The following is a 16,706-nucleotide window of genomic DNA, read 5'->3' on the forward strand; positions in this document are numbered from 1 at the left end:
GATTCATTTTTCATTCACCAGTTGACTCAATTTGCACCATGCCTAGCATCCCAGTAGCTTATGCTTATTTTAAACGCAGACTTTCTTGTCAGTAACCTAAATGTTTATCAAAACGGGGACACTTAAATTATGATACCTCTATACAATGTGATAATACATAAGCAATAAAAAGACAGAAATTTCCATGTTTCCTTTTTTAAAAAACTAAATACATTACTACATACAGTACATATTATATTCACCATATATATACAGTATATATATCATGTATATATGAGTAAATATTCATAAAAATATGAATAGACATAAATACCAAACTACTATAAGCAGTCTTAACCTAACAAGAATGGATTTATTGATGGGAAATAGGGGGTTTTTGAGTTGGAAATTTCAACATGAATTTTACTATAATGAGCATACTTTTGCAATTATGTCCCAGTGAGAATAGATACAACACTCCATTAGAATTAATAGATATTTTTACTACCTACTAAGGAAATTTTATATTATAGATTTTGAACCCACAAAGTAATTTCTGAGAGAGATAGGGGGGAATACTAGTTTTTTCTACGTATCTTTATAATATAATTTGATTTGGTCCTAAAATAATACTATTTGATATATTTGAACATATCAATGTGGAAGATTTAAAAAAAAAAAAAAAAAGGAAAAAACATCCCGGGAAAATACTCTGAGAAGATTTATCATCCTCTTGATTGCTCTGGATCCATGCCTTGACACTATCTTCTACTCATTTCACTCTAATCTCCCATATCCAACATGGGTTCTATCTCCCAGTTCAACTCAGATTTGCACCTCCTTTTATCTCCCATAGTCAAGGTCCCAATTCAGGGCCCCGTTTTCTCGCCCTCAGGAGCTTTCTAGGGAATTCTTCTGAATCACCTTCTGCCTCCTACAACTAAAGTGATTCAGCATTTCCCTTGTCAAGACTATTAGTAGATTTTCATCAGCTTTAAAGTAAAATTCTAATTTCGTAGCATAGCATTCAAGGACCTATACAATGTGCTGCCTGGTCCACCATTTTTCCAACATCACTACCATCTAGATGGTGCTTCCAGAATCCCAACTCAACGACCAATTCACATTTCTCTGTACTTTCCCCTCAAGTCCTACCTCAATGTCTCTGCTTGTGATGATCCATCAATGTCCCAGGTTTCTAAACTGTTCTTACCTGAAGATGTGAGAAAGCAGGAAAAACTAGGGCACTTCACTTTGATGACAAAGATTGGGAGCGAAACTTTATTTTTTAAACTGGAATGCAAAATTCAAATGAAACTTCAAGGCAATAATAAGCCTCTAACTATTCTCTCCATCACACTACTGGTGGAAGGGGTGGCAGCACATATACCCCTTCTGCTTCCAGCCCCAGAAGTCTGTGGTCACTCCCTTTTGCTCTTTGGAGTTCTCTACTGGAAAGTTTGAGAAGCACTGCTCTTAGTGGAAAATTTTCCAAACACTTTCTATTTGACAATTCTTGCCCATTTTTAAGAGCTAGTTCCTCTACAAAGCATTCCAAAATCCCTCCAAAATATAAAACCAAAACCAAAGTCCCTTCCTTTACTCCCAAGGCATATATAACGACTATTATAAACTGCTGCTAAAGTTAGATGGGCTTATGGACTCCAAATCCCTGCCTGTTAACAAAACAATGTGTCTCAGTAAAGATGGGGGACAACCTGAGTGAATGCATACCAGGATACAGCCTTACCAAGGTGTGGGGAAACAAAACTTCCCAGAATGGGTCTATGATCCTGGAAAAAGCCTCTGCTTCCTGAGCTACAAAAATGTCTATGCTCTAAACTGAGGGACAGCTTACTTTCACTTCTCCTCAAAATATGTCTAGATCTGTAGATTAAAATGTCACCAAAAGTCAAGTATGTCCCAGGTTAGGTACCTAGGTTAGGTCAGAAGATGCTTGGAAAAGGCAGCATTATCCACTGAGGTATTTCCATTTCAAGAAGTAAAACTCCTGACCTTGGAACACCTTTGTCACAAACCCTAGAGGCCAGGAACTATCAAATAGCTGGAGTAATTTTATTTGCACATGAAAGGGCTGGAGTGAGGAAATGTTTCAGGAGAGATGGGAGACAGTTGCCTTTCTCTCATGTGCGTGGAAAAAAAATTTCCTCTTCCGTCACCTATGAGGTATCCAGCTACTTGCACAAAACAGTTGACTTGGCTCTCATCACATTATCCATGGGCCAAGACTAGGGCAAAAAAGGAGGCCAGAGCACTTATTTACTGTCAAGTATTTAATAAGGAATGTGTCTCTGATAAAGAATACTTCATGTGCCTATTCAGCCTAAATTAATAAAGATGAATATTAAAAAATGTAACATAAGGTCTGTAAGAACTTATTATAGCCAATATTTGTCTTCATTCTTGCATTTTACTATTATTGTTCTTTCTCTCCCCAACTCTCTCCACTTATCCTGCCATCCATCTGCTTCCAGACGCCTCATTTAAGTTTACTATTTACTCTGTTGTCCTGATCTTGGCATACTGCTGCTCATTAAAGCATCATTGTTTTCCAGAGGGGAGCTCTTTTTCAGAGCGATGCAGAAGTGTTTTAATCTAGTTATAGACACCTGGGATAGTGAGGCAGGTAACCTGCAAGAAGCATGAAAGAGACATGGTAAGTCATAAATCCCCAATCAGATCTTGCACTAGCCATAACAGTGGAAAAAATGCAAAGGTAGTAAATAAACACGCAAAAGATAGAGGTTAGCGAGCCATGGCTGCCCCGTCCATGCTAATCATTCTCCTACTTAATATATTCATGAAAATTCTCAGACCTACTTAACATATTCATGAAACTTCTAGTACTCATTTAAAATATTCATGAAACTTGCTCATTTTCAGTCCCATAGTGTTCACAAAAGTTCTAACAAATAGATAAAGTAGGAAAGGTAATCTGAGGCCAAAATGTGTCTGCCTCCCTAAATAATGTTAGCATCTGGTCAGAAGCAGAGATTGTATCTAATGAATTCTGACTTCTCCAAACATCTAACATTATACTTCACACACAATAAAGTTTTACGAGACTAAATGTTTGTCAAATCAAGTTATTTCAACAGAAAAAAATGTGATTAATAGAGTATGAACTGAATAGTGTAATGAAAAACTTACTCTCTGTAAAAAATCAAGTTACCACAGTAATGTTAAGTGTATGGGGAGATAATTACAAATACATAGCGGCCCTATAAATATCTTCATCTTCTTTGAAGGACCTCTTTTTGAGATTATCAAAAGTTTATGGACACATACCCTTTGACATAGAAATTCAGCTTCTAAAAATACATCTTATAAAAAATACATATTATAAATTCATACATATGCAAAACAGAATGTGCACAGATAAATCATTGCTGTGTTGTTTTTTAAAGCAAAGGAAATATAAGCTATATGTTCATTAATAGAAAACTAATTAAATAAGCTACGCTAATTCCACTCATTAGGAATATAACATACTAACTTCTATGTCATTGACAAAAACTAAAACATAGCAGATAAGTCTGTATGACATGGTAAAATCTTTAAGATAAATTGTTACCTGGGAAAAAAATCAATTAAGATCTAGGACAGTATGTTTAGAATAACCTATGCAGTTTTGTGTGAAAGTAAACACACATTTCCTGAAAGAAGACACTAGAGACAGGTTTTTGTTTGTTTTTTTAAGATTTTATTTATTTACTCATGAGAGACACAAGAGAAAGGGCAGAGACATAGGCAGAGGGAGAAGCAGACTCCATGCAGGGAGCCTGATGTGGGACTCAATCCTGGGACTCCAGGATCACATCCTGAACCAAAAGCAGATGCTCAACCGCTGAGCCACCCAGGGGTCCCAAGAGACAGTTGATAGAGTTAAGGATTTGGATAAGAGAAACCATTATTTTATTCCGCTCTCGCTGTTTGAATTTCTATTCTTCTTAATTATGAAAAAGGGTACAATACAAAGTTAAGAACAGAAAAAGGGCACTGGGAGTCCTAGCCATAGCAATTAGACAAGAAAAGGATATAAAAGGCAACCAAATTGGTAAAGAAGTAAAACTGTCACTATCTGCAGATGACATAATATTATACTATACACAGAAAACCCTGAAGAATCCACACCAAAAAAAAAAAAATTAGAATAAATGAATTCAGTTAAGTTGCAAAATACAAAATTAACATACAGAAATCTGTTGCATTTCTACATACTAATAATGAGGGGGCAGAAAGAGAAATTAACAATTCCATTTATAATTGTACCAAAAAGAATAAAATACCTAGAAATAAACTTAACCAAAAGGTGAAAGATCTGTTCCCTAAAATACTGATAAAAGAAACTGAAGGCACAAATAGGAAGATATGCTCCACTCATGGAATAGTGTTAAAATGGCCAGGCTACCTAAAGCTATCTATCAGCTCAACTCAATCCCTATCAAAATAGCAATAGCATTTTTCACAGAACTAGAATAATCCTAAAATTTGGATGAAACTTCAAAAGACTGAGAATAGCCAAAGCAACTTGAGCAATAACAAAGCTGGAAGTATCACAATCTCAGATTTCAAGATATTTTTTATTTTATAGTTTAATTCCAAAATAATTGATGTGCAGTGTTATATTAGTTTCATGTGCCCAATATAGTGATTTAACAATTCTACATTATTCAGTGCTCATAAAGATTAGTGTACTCTTGGGGTGCCTGCGTGGCTCAGTGGGTTAAGTATCTGCTTTGAGCTCCTGTCATGATCCTGGAGTCTCAGCATTGATCTCTGTACCAGGCTCCCTACTCAGTGAGGAGTCTCCTCCTCCCTCCACCCCTCATCCTGCTTGTGCTCTCTCTCTCTTCCTCTCTCAAATAAATAAATAAATAAAATCTTTTAAAAAATAAGATTAGTGTACTCATAATCCCCTTCATCTATTTCATCCATCCCTCCACCCACCTCCTTTCTGGTAACCACCAGTTTATTCTCTATATTTAAGAGTCTACTTTTTTTTTATCTGTCTCATTTTCTTTTTGGTCATTTATTTTGTTTCTTAAATTCCATATATGAGTGAAATCATATGGTATTTTTTCTTTCTCTGACTTATTTCATTTGCACCCCTCTAGACCCAACCATGCTGTTGCAAGTGACAAAATAGCATTATTTTTTTATGACTAAGTAATATTTTATTGGATATATATACTATATCCTCTTTAGTAATTTATTGATGAACACATGGATTTCAAGATATTCTACAAAGCTATAATAATTCAAAATAGTATGGTTCTGGCAAAAAAAAAATAGGTGCATAAGTCAATGGAATACATTAGAAAGCCCAGAAGTAAACCTACACTTATATGTTCAATTAATCTATAATAAAGGAAGCAAGAATATACAATGGGGAAAAGAAAGTCTTTTCAATAAATGGTGCTGGGACAACTGTATAGCTATGTGTAAAAGAATGAAATTGGGCCACTTTCTTACCCCCTACACAAAAATAAACTCAAAATGATTTAAAGACCTCAATAGGAGACTTAAACCCATAAAACTCCTAAAAGAAAACACAAGCAGTCATCTTTGACAACAGCCTTAGCAAAATTTTTCTAGATATGTCCCTTCAGGCAAGGGAAACAAAAGCAAAAATAAACTATTAGGTCTATATCAAAATAAAAAGGATTTTGCAGAGCAAAAGAAACCATCGATAAAATGAATAGGCAACCTACTGAATGGGACAAGGTCTCTGCAAATGATATAGCCAATAAGGGGTTAATATCCAAAAAAATCCAGAAATACAACACCAAAAAAACCTCAAAACTGATTTAAAAATGGCAGAGGAGGGCAACCCTGGTGGCTCAGCAGTTTAGTGCCGTCTTCAGCCCAGGGCCGGATTCTGGAGACCCGGGATTGAGTCCCAATCAGGCTCCCTGCATGGAGCCTGCTTCTCCCTCTGCCTGTGTCTCTGCCTCTCTATGTTTCTCATGAATAAATAAGTAAAATCTTTTTAAAAAATGGTAGAGGATCTGAATAAACACTTCCAAAGATGAAAATAGATGGCCAAACAGACACATGAAAACATGCTCAACATCACTAATCATCAGGGAGATGCAAATCAAAACCATAGTGAGATTCACCTCACTCCAGTCATAGTGGCTAGTATCAAAAGACAAGAAATAAATTTGGTGAGGAAAAGACCTAGAGAAAAAGGAATCTTTGTGCACTGTTGATAGAAACGTAAATTGGTACAGCTACTGTGGAAAACAGTATTGTTTTGTCAAAAAATTAAAAATAAAGCTGCAATATGACTGAATAATTCCAGTACTGGATATTTACCCAAAGAAAACAAAAACAGTAACTTGAAAAGATACATGCACCTCTATGCTTATTCAAGCATTATTTACAATAACCAAGATATGGAAGCAACCCCAGTGTCCATCCATAGACAAATGGATAAAGATGTGGTATGGGTGTGGGTATACACACAAACAAAGGAATATTACTTAGCCATAAAAAATCATGAACTTTTGCCATTTGTGACAACATGGGTGGACCCACAGGGTATTATGCTATGTGAGAAAGACAAAAAAGACAAATACCATATTATTTAACATGTATGTGAAATCTAAAAAACAAAACAAACAAACGTAGCTGCCAGCATGGGGGAGTGGGAAAAAGTGGGTAAAGGGTAGAGGGAGATAGGGGCTTCCAGTTAAGGAATGAGTAAGTCATGAAGATCAAAGGTACAGCATAGGGAATATAACAAATGATGTAATAGTGTTGCACAGAGACAAATAGTAAACTTGTGAGCGTAGCGTAACATATAAACTTGTCAAATCACTAAATTGTATACCTGAAACTAACGTAACATTGTGTGTCAACTATACTTCAACTCAAAAAGAAAAAAAAAAAAAAAAAAAAAAAACAGAAAAAGGAAGTAAGCCATATAATTGCAAAGGCAGAGGTGGTATTAGGGGTAATTAGCTCAAAAGGGAGAAATGACAAGTGAATTACTCAAGAAAACACAGTTGTTATTGGTGCTAGAATTGCAACGAGGACCAGGTCCTCTGACTCCTAATTTAGATCCTTACTCAAGTTTCTTTAATAATGTGCATACTAATTACCATTTATTGAGCACCGACTCTGTACCATGTATAAGGCATATTAGGTACTTTATAGAGAATGCCTTTAATTCTAATTCTTACAAGAATCCTACAAAGTATGGTTTGAAAGTTTTAATAAGGTCATTCAATTTTTAGGACTGTTTTATAGCTTAGAGCAAATTCCATGTTAGGGTAAAGTAGCCTGGAGTACTAGGCACTTCACATACTTTATCTCTAGTAGCTCTCTTACCTTAAAAAGGTAGGTTTTATTTCCACTTTTTAGACAAGGAAACCACATTGTGCTAATAATTACACAGCTGATACGTGGTGAACTTGGGATTCTAATCCAGTTTGTCTATATCTCTCTTCTTGATACTACTTCACATTCTACATCTTGAAACTATGGATAGTTTGAGAAGTTGATTTAAAGTTTTGCTCACTTGTAACATGTCAGTTTACTATCAGCAAATCAGTAGTAATATTTCTGTGTATTGATACAGATGTTCTTTTTATATATGGACATCCCACTCAAAAGTCATACATTTCATTGCCCAGTTTTATCATTTAGCTCTTTCACTACCCCACACTCTGTTCTTGTTGATTCCTGAGCCCAAATGTTCTGTCACTAGCACTGCTGCAGACTTACAAGCCCTGTTTTGATGCAGAAAAATCCTAAAAACACTTCAGATTCCATACCAAATTCTGCATGTCCACAGCTACTTCTCTTTTGAAAAAAAAAAAATTGACTGAAAAAAATCACAAAGTAAAAGCTTAGTACTATAAACTAATTACTGTACATCTGCCTCAATAATTACTATATTAAGCAACTTACAATTACAATTTCATTCATTTATAATTAGGCTTCACATAGCTCCCACTGATAGCTATTTTAGTTTCAAGACTTAAAACTCAACTCAACAATTATGTTCATCATTATGAAAATACATGGCTCCAGCTATACGTACTGACAAAGTGCCAGGGTGAGCTAAAGCTTCAGGTTTCTTGAACCTCCATTTTTCTGTTCTCTATATTTGGGTCTGAAATCATGCTGTATAACTCAGCTTTATTTCTGTGTAGATATTTAAGTGATAAATATTCCTAGACATGGTTAAATTTGTTTTGCTTAGTATCACTCTCTCATACTAAAGAGAGAAAAATGAATCTCTCACAAGTTTCATAATATCAGTAATTATACCAAGAAAACAGTTAAAGAAACATATAATAAGCAATACATATTTACAGAGCATACAAATTTGAGAAACTGTCATATTTACCTGTGAAACCATCACCACAATAAAAAAATAAACATATCCATTACCCTCAGTGAACTTATTATGCACCTTTGTAATTCCACCTTCCACCATTTCCCATTCCAAACAACCACTGATCTGCTATCACTCTAGATTAGTTTGTATTATCTAGAATTTTATATAAATGGAATCATACTTCATGTATTCTTTTTTGGTCTCCTTTCACTCAACATAATTATTTTGAGATTCATCCATGTTGCCATGCATATAAATAATACAAGTAAATCTGCTTTGAATATTTACATATAAATCTGTGTATGGATATATGCTTTTATTTCTCTTAAGTGGAATAACTGAATTGCATGATTGGCAGTTTCTAAAAAGGTTTCACATAAAGCTAACTGCTATCCAAATTGGTTAAACATTTTATATCACCACCAACAATGTAGAAGAGTTCAAGTTTCTCCATATCCTTACCAATACTCTATATAGTCAGTATGGTTAAAGGGTTAAATTTTAACCATTTTTAAAAAGATTTTATTTTTATTTAGAGAGTGAGCAAGCGATCAGGGGAGAAAGGGTAGAGGGAAAGACTCTCAAGCACACGCCATGCTGAGCACAGAGCCTAACTCAGGCTCAATTTCATGACCCAAGATGACCTGAGCTGAAACCAAAAGTTGGACACTTAACTGAGCCATTCAGGCACCCCATTAAATTTTAACCATTTTAAAAGGAATGTACTATTGTCTCATTGGAGTTTTAATTTGCCTTTCCCTAAGTACCAACAACATTGATGACCTTTTCACATATTTATTTATCATCTATCTTGTTGGGTAAAGTGTCTGTTAAAAACTTTGACTTATTTTTGTGTTAGGTTGTTTTCTCATTGAGTTTTGAATGTTCTTTACATATTCTGGATAAAAATTATCAAATACGCAATCTTTTCCCAGTGATGGTTTGTCTCTTCATTCTCTTAACAGTATCTTACAAAAGCAAAAGATTTTAAATTAATGAAATACAATTTATCAATTTTTCTTTCATGGATTGTGCTTTTGGTATTATATCTAAGAAACTTTCACCTAATCCAAGGTTATAAAATTTTTATGCAGAAATTTTCTATCTCTTCATTTATGTCAATGATGCACTTTGAGTTAATTTTGTATGTGGCATGATATATAAATTATTTTGTTCTTTTCTACCTTAATATGCAATTGTTCTCACATCTTTTGTTGAAAAATATCTTTTCCCCACTAGATTGCTTTTGCTCCTTTTTCAAAAAACAGTTGTCCTTTTAAGCATGAATCTATTTCTAGACTCACTGTCCACTGATCTTTTCTAAGTTTTTTCTTCTGTGCATTATCTTTTCCTAGGCCTTTACTATTAAACAATTTGTGTCTTGACATTTAAAGTACATTTCTCATAGGCAATATAGTTTGGTTTTGCTCTTTGTATCCAATTATGATAATCTCTGCCTCTTAATTGCTGTATGTCATTTAATGTGATTATTAATATGGTTAAGTTTCTCTTATGTGGCATTGTTAACTTTTTATTAGCTATAATTTTTATTTAGTTTTTGTAGTTTTTAAAGTAACTGTTTTAGGGTTAATACATTTTTTTCATAGTCTATGTTCAAATATTATACCATTTCATGCATAGTATGCTTTCATTTCTCTCCTCCAGGCTTTTGTGTGATTATTGCCACATATTTTGCTTTTACATATAAACCCCACACTATATGATTTTTATTTTTGATGAAACCATTACCTTTCAAAGAGATTTAAAAAAGAAAACAATCTATAGATTACTTCTGGAAAAGATGGCAAAGTAGGAGGATCCTAAGCTCACCTTGTCCCAATTAGGTAATACCCACATCAGTGGTAAATAACCCAGAAAACCCAAAGACTGGCAGAACAGACTCTGCACAGCTAACTGTAAGAAGCAGCTAAATGTAGGAGGGGTAGAGACCTGATTGGGAGCCAAACTAACCCATGGGATGCTCCGTGGGAGGGAGGGATGCCATGGGCATGGAAAGGGGAGAGAATTACTCTCACACCAGGTACCCCAGGCTTAGGAGACCTGCACTGGGAAAATAAATCCCCATAATATTTGGTTTTGAAAACCAGAGAGGCCTAACTGTTTGACTTCTTAGAACCATAGGGCTTAATACCTGGAACTTTAAAAATCAGCAGCTTGGCTTTGGACAAGCCAGAAGCACAATACAAAACTGACTCCCCACCCTTAAAGAGACAGCACAAAAACAGCTGCACTGAGATACAGCATAGAAGCAGCAATTTGAAAAATGCCTGAGGTATATGGGAAAAATTATTTACTAATCTTAGAGCACATGCTAGTGGGGCAGCATCTTTGAGAACTTCAAGAACAAAAGATCTAGCAGGTGCCACTTCTCTCCCCATCCCCCAGCCTAGATACCTGAACACATGGGACAAGCAGTGCAGCAAGAATGCTCTCCACCTAACTAACTGTGTGCCCTGACCCCAAGTCTTCCTGTGCACCTCCTCCCTCCCAGCCTCAGCAGGAGTTTTCCAGGGTGCTGACAGGTCTTCTAACATCGTGGACCAGTGCAGACCCTGCCAGCACCATGCACCCCACCTCAGCATTCTCCTACAGACCTGCTACCCTCAAAATATCCTTGGCAGGAGTCTATCCAAAGCAGCGCCACAATCTGGCAGTGTGTGAGCAGCCCAGACAGGGGCCAGCACCATGCCAAAGTAACTCCTACCCTGGGGAGAGGGCAAGATAACCATGAACACCAGCCTGACTGCAGCCCCAGTGGTGGGCTAGGGGCAGATATCTGGTCTGACTGCAGACCCCCCTACCAATGAAACCTTCTCAAGGGCAACATGTGGAAGCACCCTGCAGTTTGAGAGTTGCATTTCTGCAACTCTGGCAAATGATTGGTCTGACTCAACTGAAGCATAAGGCAGCCAGCCCCAGAATGGCTGGAAGCTGTAGGACCAAACCCTGTCTACAGCAGGCAAAGGAAGCCACTGCAGACAACTAGCCTGAAGGCAAATGTGTCTCAGCCAGAATAGCAAGGACACACATCACACATAGGAAACAGTCCTGAAGCATCAGTTTCCAGTAAACAAGGACACTGTACTGAAGGGCACTACAGGAACTCTTCTTCATAGGCCATTACTTGAAAGAGAAGAAAATGTACCTGACTTTCCTAACACACAGAAACCAACATAGAGTTAGTCAAAATGAAGAAACAGAGGAATACGTTTCAAATGAAACAAAGAACAGGAAAAAAATCACAGCAAGAGAGCTAAACAAAACAGATAAATATTTTGCCTCTGTAAGGCAAATTTAAAATAATGGTCATAAATATACTCACTGAACTTGAGAAGAGAGTGGAGAAACTCAGTGAGACCCTCAACAAAGAGAATACATAAAGAACCAAAGATGAAGAACTCAATAAATGAAATTAAAAGTACATTGGATGGAATAAATAGTAGAATAGATGAAACAGAAGGGATTAGTGATCTGAAAGACAGTAATCAAAAGTAATCAAGCCGGACAGAGGAGAGAAAATATAATAATAACAAATGAAGATAGACTAAGAGAACTCAGTGATACACTTAAGCATAATAACATTTGCATTATAGGGAACCCAGAGGGAAAAGAGAGAAAAGAGGCAGAAAACTCAATTCATGAAATAATAGCTAAAAATATCCTCAATCTGGGAGGAAGGAAAACAGAAATCCAGATCCAGGTAGAAGGGAGCCCACAACAAAATCATTCCCAGGATTCAGGGATTGAATACATATTCTTTTCAAGTACACATGAAACATTCTCCAGAATAGACCCCATATTAAGCCACAAACAACTCTCAACAATTTCAAAAATATAGAAATCATATCGTGCATCTTATCCAATCATAACACTATTAAAATTAGAAATCAATCACAAGAAAAATCTTTAAACAACACAAATACATGGTTAAATCACATGCAATTTAAAAAAAATGAGTCAACCAAGAAATCAAAGAGGAAATTTTAAAAAATGGAAACAAATAAAAATGAAAACATAATGAACCAAAATCTTTGGGATGGAGCCAAAGCTGTTATAAAAGAGAAGTTCATAGCAAATACAGGCCTATCTCAAGAAGCAAGAAAAATCTCAATGTAAGAAAGCTTCTTTAGGAGCTAGAAAAAGTACAACAAGAGCACCTGGGTGGCTCAGTGATTGAGCGACTGCCTTTGGCTCAGGTCATGATCCCAGGGTCCTGGGATTGAGTCCCACATCAGGCTCCCTGCAGGGGATGCCTGCTTCTCTCTCTGCCTTTGTCTCTGCCTCCCTGTGTATCTCTCATGAATAAATAAATGAAATGTTTGGGGAAAAAAAAATAAGGAGTACAACAAAACCCAAAGCTAGCAGAAGGGGGGAGGGGAAGAATAAAGATTAGAGCAGAAATAAATGAAATAGAATCTAAAAAAAAAAAAAAGATGAAACCAGGTCCTGTTTATTTGAAAATATCAACAAAATTAGTAAACCATTAGTCAGAGTCATTTAGAGAGAGAGAGAATTCAAACAAAATCAGACATCAGGGATCCCTGGGTGGTGCTGCAGTTTGGCGCCTGTCTTTGGCCCAGGGCGCGATCCTGGAGACCCGGGATCGAATCCCACGTCAGGCTCCCGGTGCATGGAGCCTGCTTCTCCCTCTGCCTGTGTCTCTGCCCCCCTCTCTCTCTCTCTCTCTCTCTCTCTCTGTGACTATCATAAATAAATAAAAATTTAAAAAATCCCAAAATCAGACATCAAGGAGGAGAAATAAAAACTGGCACCACACAAATATGAAGGATTGTAAGAGATTATTGTGAAAAATTATATATCAATAAAGTTGGACAATCTGAAAGAAATTAATCAATTTCATGACACACATAACCTCCCAAAATTGAACCAGAAAGAAACAGAATATTTGAACAGACTGATAACCAGAAAAGAAATTGAATCAGTAACCAAAAAACTCCCATCAAACAAAAATCCAGGACCAGATGGCTACCAAACGTTTAAAGAATGGTTAATATCTATTCATCTCAAACTATTCCAAAAAGAAGAAAAGAAAGTTTCCCAATTTATTTTATGAGGCCAGCATTATCATGATACCAAAACCAGATAAAGATACCACAAAAGAGAAAATTAGAGGTCAGTATCTCTGAAGAACACAGATGCAAAAATCTTCAACAAATTATTAGCAAACCAAATCCATCAATACATTGAAAAAAATCATTCACCATTATCAAATAGGTTTTATCCCCAGGATTCAAGGATGGTTTAATATTCACAAGTTAATCAATCTGATACAATATATTAACAAGAGAAAGATAAATACCATATGATTATTTCAATCTATGTAGAAAAAGCATTTGACAAGGGTACAACATCAATTCATGATAAAAACCCTCAACAAAGCAGATTGGGAGATAATACATCTCAACATAATACAGGCTATATATGAAAAACCCACAGCAAACCAATGGTGAAAAATTGAGAGCTTTTCCCCTAAGGTCAGGAACAGAACAAGGATGTCTACTCTCTTCCCTTTTATGCAACACAGTACTGAAAATCCTAGCCAAGAACAAAACAAAATAAAAGGCATCCATGAGTAAGGAAGACGTAAAACTGCCACTATTTGCAGATGACATGATACTCTATATGGAAAGCTCTGAAGAATACACCAAAACTACTAGAATAAATGAATTTGGTAAGGTTGCAGGATACAAAATCAATATGCAGAAATCCATTGTACTTCTATACATTAATAAGGAAATAGCAGAGAAATTAAGAAAACAATCGCATTTACAACTGCACCAAAAATAATAATTAGGAATAAACTAAACCAAGGAGATGAAAATCCTATACTCTGAAAACTTCAAATTATTGATAAAAGAATTCAAAGACAACAAAAATGGAAATATATTCAATGCTTATGGATTGAAAGAACGAATATTGTTAAAATGCCCATATTACCTAAAGCAAACTACAGATTTAATGCAATCCCTATCAAAATACCAATAGCATTTTTCACAGAACTGGAATAAATCATCTTAAAATTTGTATGGAACCACAAAAGAGCCCAGACAGTCAAAGAAATCTTGAAAGAGGACAAAACTCAGAGGTATCACAATCTCAGATATCAAGATATGCTACAAAACTATAATAAAATGGTATGGTACTGGCAAAAATATATATAATAATAGACACATAGAACATAGAACAGAATAGAAAGCCCAGAAATAACCCATGGTTATATATAGGGTCAATTAATCTTTAACAAAGGAAGTAAGACTATGCAACGGGAAAAAGCTAGTTTCTTCAACAAATTGTGTTGTAAAAACTGGAAAGCCATGTAAAAGAATGGAACTGGACCACTTTCTCATGCCACATACAAAAAAGATAAATTGATTAAAAACCTCAACATGAGACCTGAAACCATAAAAATCCTAGAAGGGAATACAAGCAGTAATTTCTCTAATTGCTTAGCAACATTTCCTAGGGAAGGAAAACAAAACCCAAAATGAACTTTTGGGACCACAGTAAAATAAAAAAATCTTCTGCACAGCGAAGAAAACAACAAAACTAAAAGACAACCTACTGAATGGAAGATGTTTGCAAATGACAAATCCAATAAAGGGTTAGTATCTAAAATATATAAAGAACTTACACAGCTCAACAGTCCCCCCCAACAAAAATTCCAATTAAAAAATAGGCCAAAGACATGAACAAACAATTCTCCAAAAAAGACATACAGAAGGTCAAGAGACACATGAAAAAATGCCCAACATCATTAACCATCAGGGAAATACAAATCAAAACTACAGTGAGATGTCACCTCACATCTGTCAGAATGACTAAAATCAAAACAAGAAACAAAAAGTGTTGGTGTTGGTAGATAAGGAGGAACCCTCATGCATTGTTGGTGAGAATGCAGTGTAGCCAGTGGGGAAAATAGTATGGAGGTTCCTCAAAAAATTAAAAATAGAATTCCAGTAATTCTACTACTGGTATTTATTTACCCAAAGAACATGAAAAGTTAATTTAAAAAGATATACACATCCCTATGTTTATTGCAGCATTATTTACAGTAGCCAACATATGAAAGCAGCCTGTGTCCATTAATAAATGAATAAAGAAGATGTGTTAAATATACACAATGGAGTATTAATCAGTCATAAAAAATAATGAAATCTTGCCATTTGCAACATGGGTGGATCTACAGGGTATAATGCCAAGTGAAAGAAGTCAATGAGAGAAAAATAAATACCATATGATTTCACTCATTTGTGGAATTTAATAAACAAAACAAAAAAGCAAAAAAAAAAAAAAGAGACAAACCAAGAAACAAACTCTTAACTATAGAGAACAAACTGATGGTTGCCAGACAGGGAGGTAGGTGGGGGGATTGGTGAAATAGATGAAAGAAATTAAGAATATATTATCATGATGAGCACGGAGTAATGCATAAAATTACTAAGTATATTAGTACACCTGAAACTAATGACAATGTAAATTATATTGGAATTGTTTAACTTAAAATATTTTTTAATTTAAAAAATCTATATTTACCTATGCCATTACCATGATGTCTGATACTCTTCATTCCTTTGTATATATTTTCACCTAGTATCAATCATTTACCTTCTATCTGAAGAGCTTACTTTAATATTTCTTATAAGTCTGCTCATAATTTCTTCCATATTTTATGTCTGAAAAGTCATTATCCCACTTTTATTTTTAAAATATATTTTCTCTGAGTCTAGAACTCTAGGTTGACAGGTTTTCTTTCATATCTGTCTAGATCTTGCTCCACTATCCTTTCATCAGCATTATTTTTTATAAGAATTTTGCTGTATTTCTTATCTTTTCCCCTCTGTTTATAATGTGTCTTATTTTCTCTGGTTGCTTTGAACCTTTTCCGATGATCATCGGTCTTGAGCAATTTGATTATAAATTGCCTGTATGTAGTTGTCTTCATGTCTCTCATGCTTAGGATTTTTGAGTTTCATGGATTGATCAGTTTATTGTTTTCATCAATTTGCAGATTCGGGGGTGAGATCATTACTTCTTCAAAAATTTTTCTATCTCCCCTCACTTTTTCTTCAGAGACTGCAATTCCACATAAACAGGCAATTTGAAGTTGTCTCACAGCTCACTGATGCTCTGACAATATATTTGCTTTTTCTGCTCTGTATTTCATTATGGATAGTTTGTATTGCTAGGTGAAGTTCACTTATTTTTTTTCTTTTGCAATGTATAATTTGTCATTATTTCCATCTTGCATATTTTTCACTATATATATGGTGGTTTTATCTCTAGAAACTGAGTTTGAATCTTTTTAATCTTC

This window comes from Canis lupus, chromosome 21 (genome assembly GCF_003254725.2).
Source record: "Canis lupus dingo isolate Sandy chromosome 21, ASM325472v2, whole genome shotgun sequence".
Taxonomy (NCBI): Eukaryota; Metazoa; Chordata; class Mammalia; order Carnivora; family Canidae; genus Canis; species Canis lupus.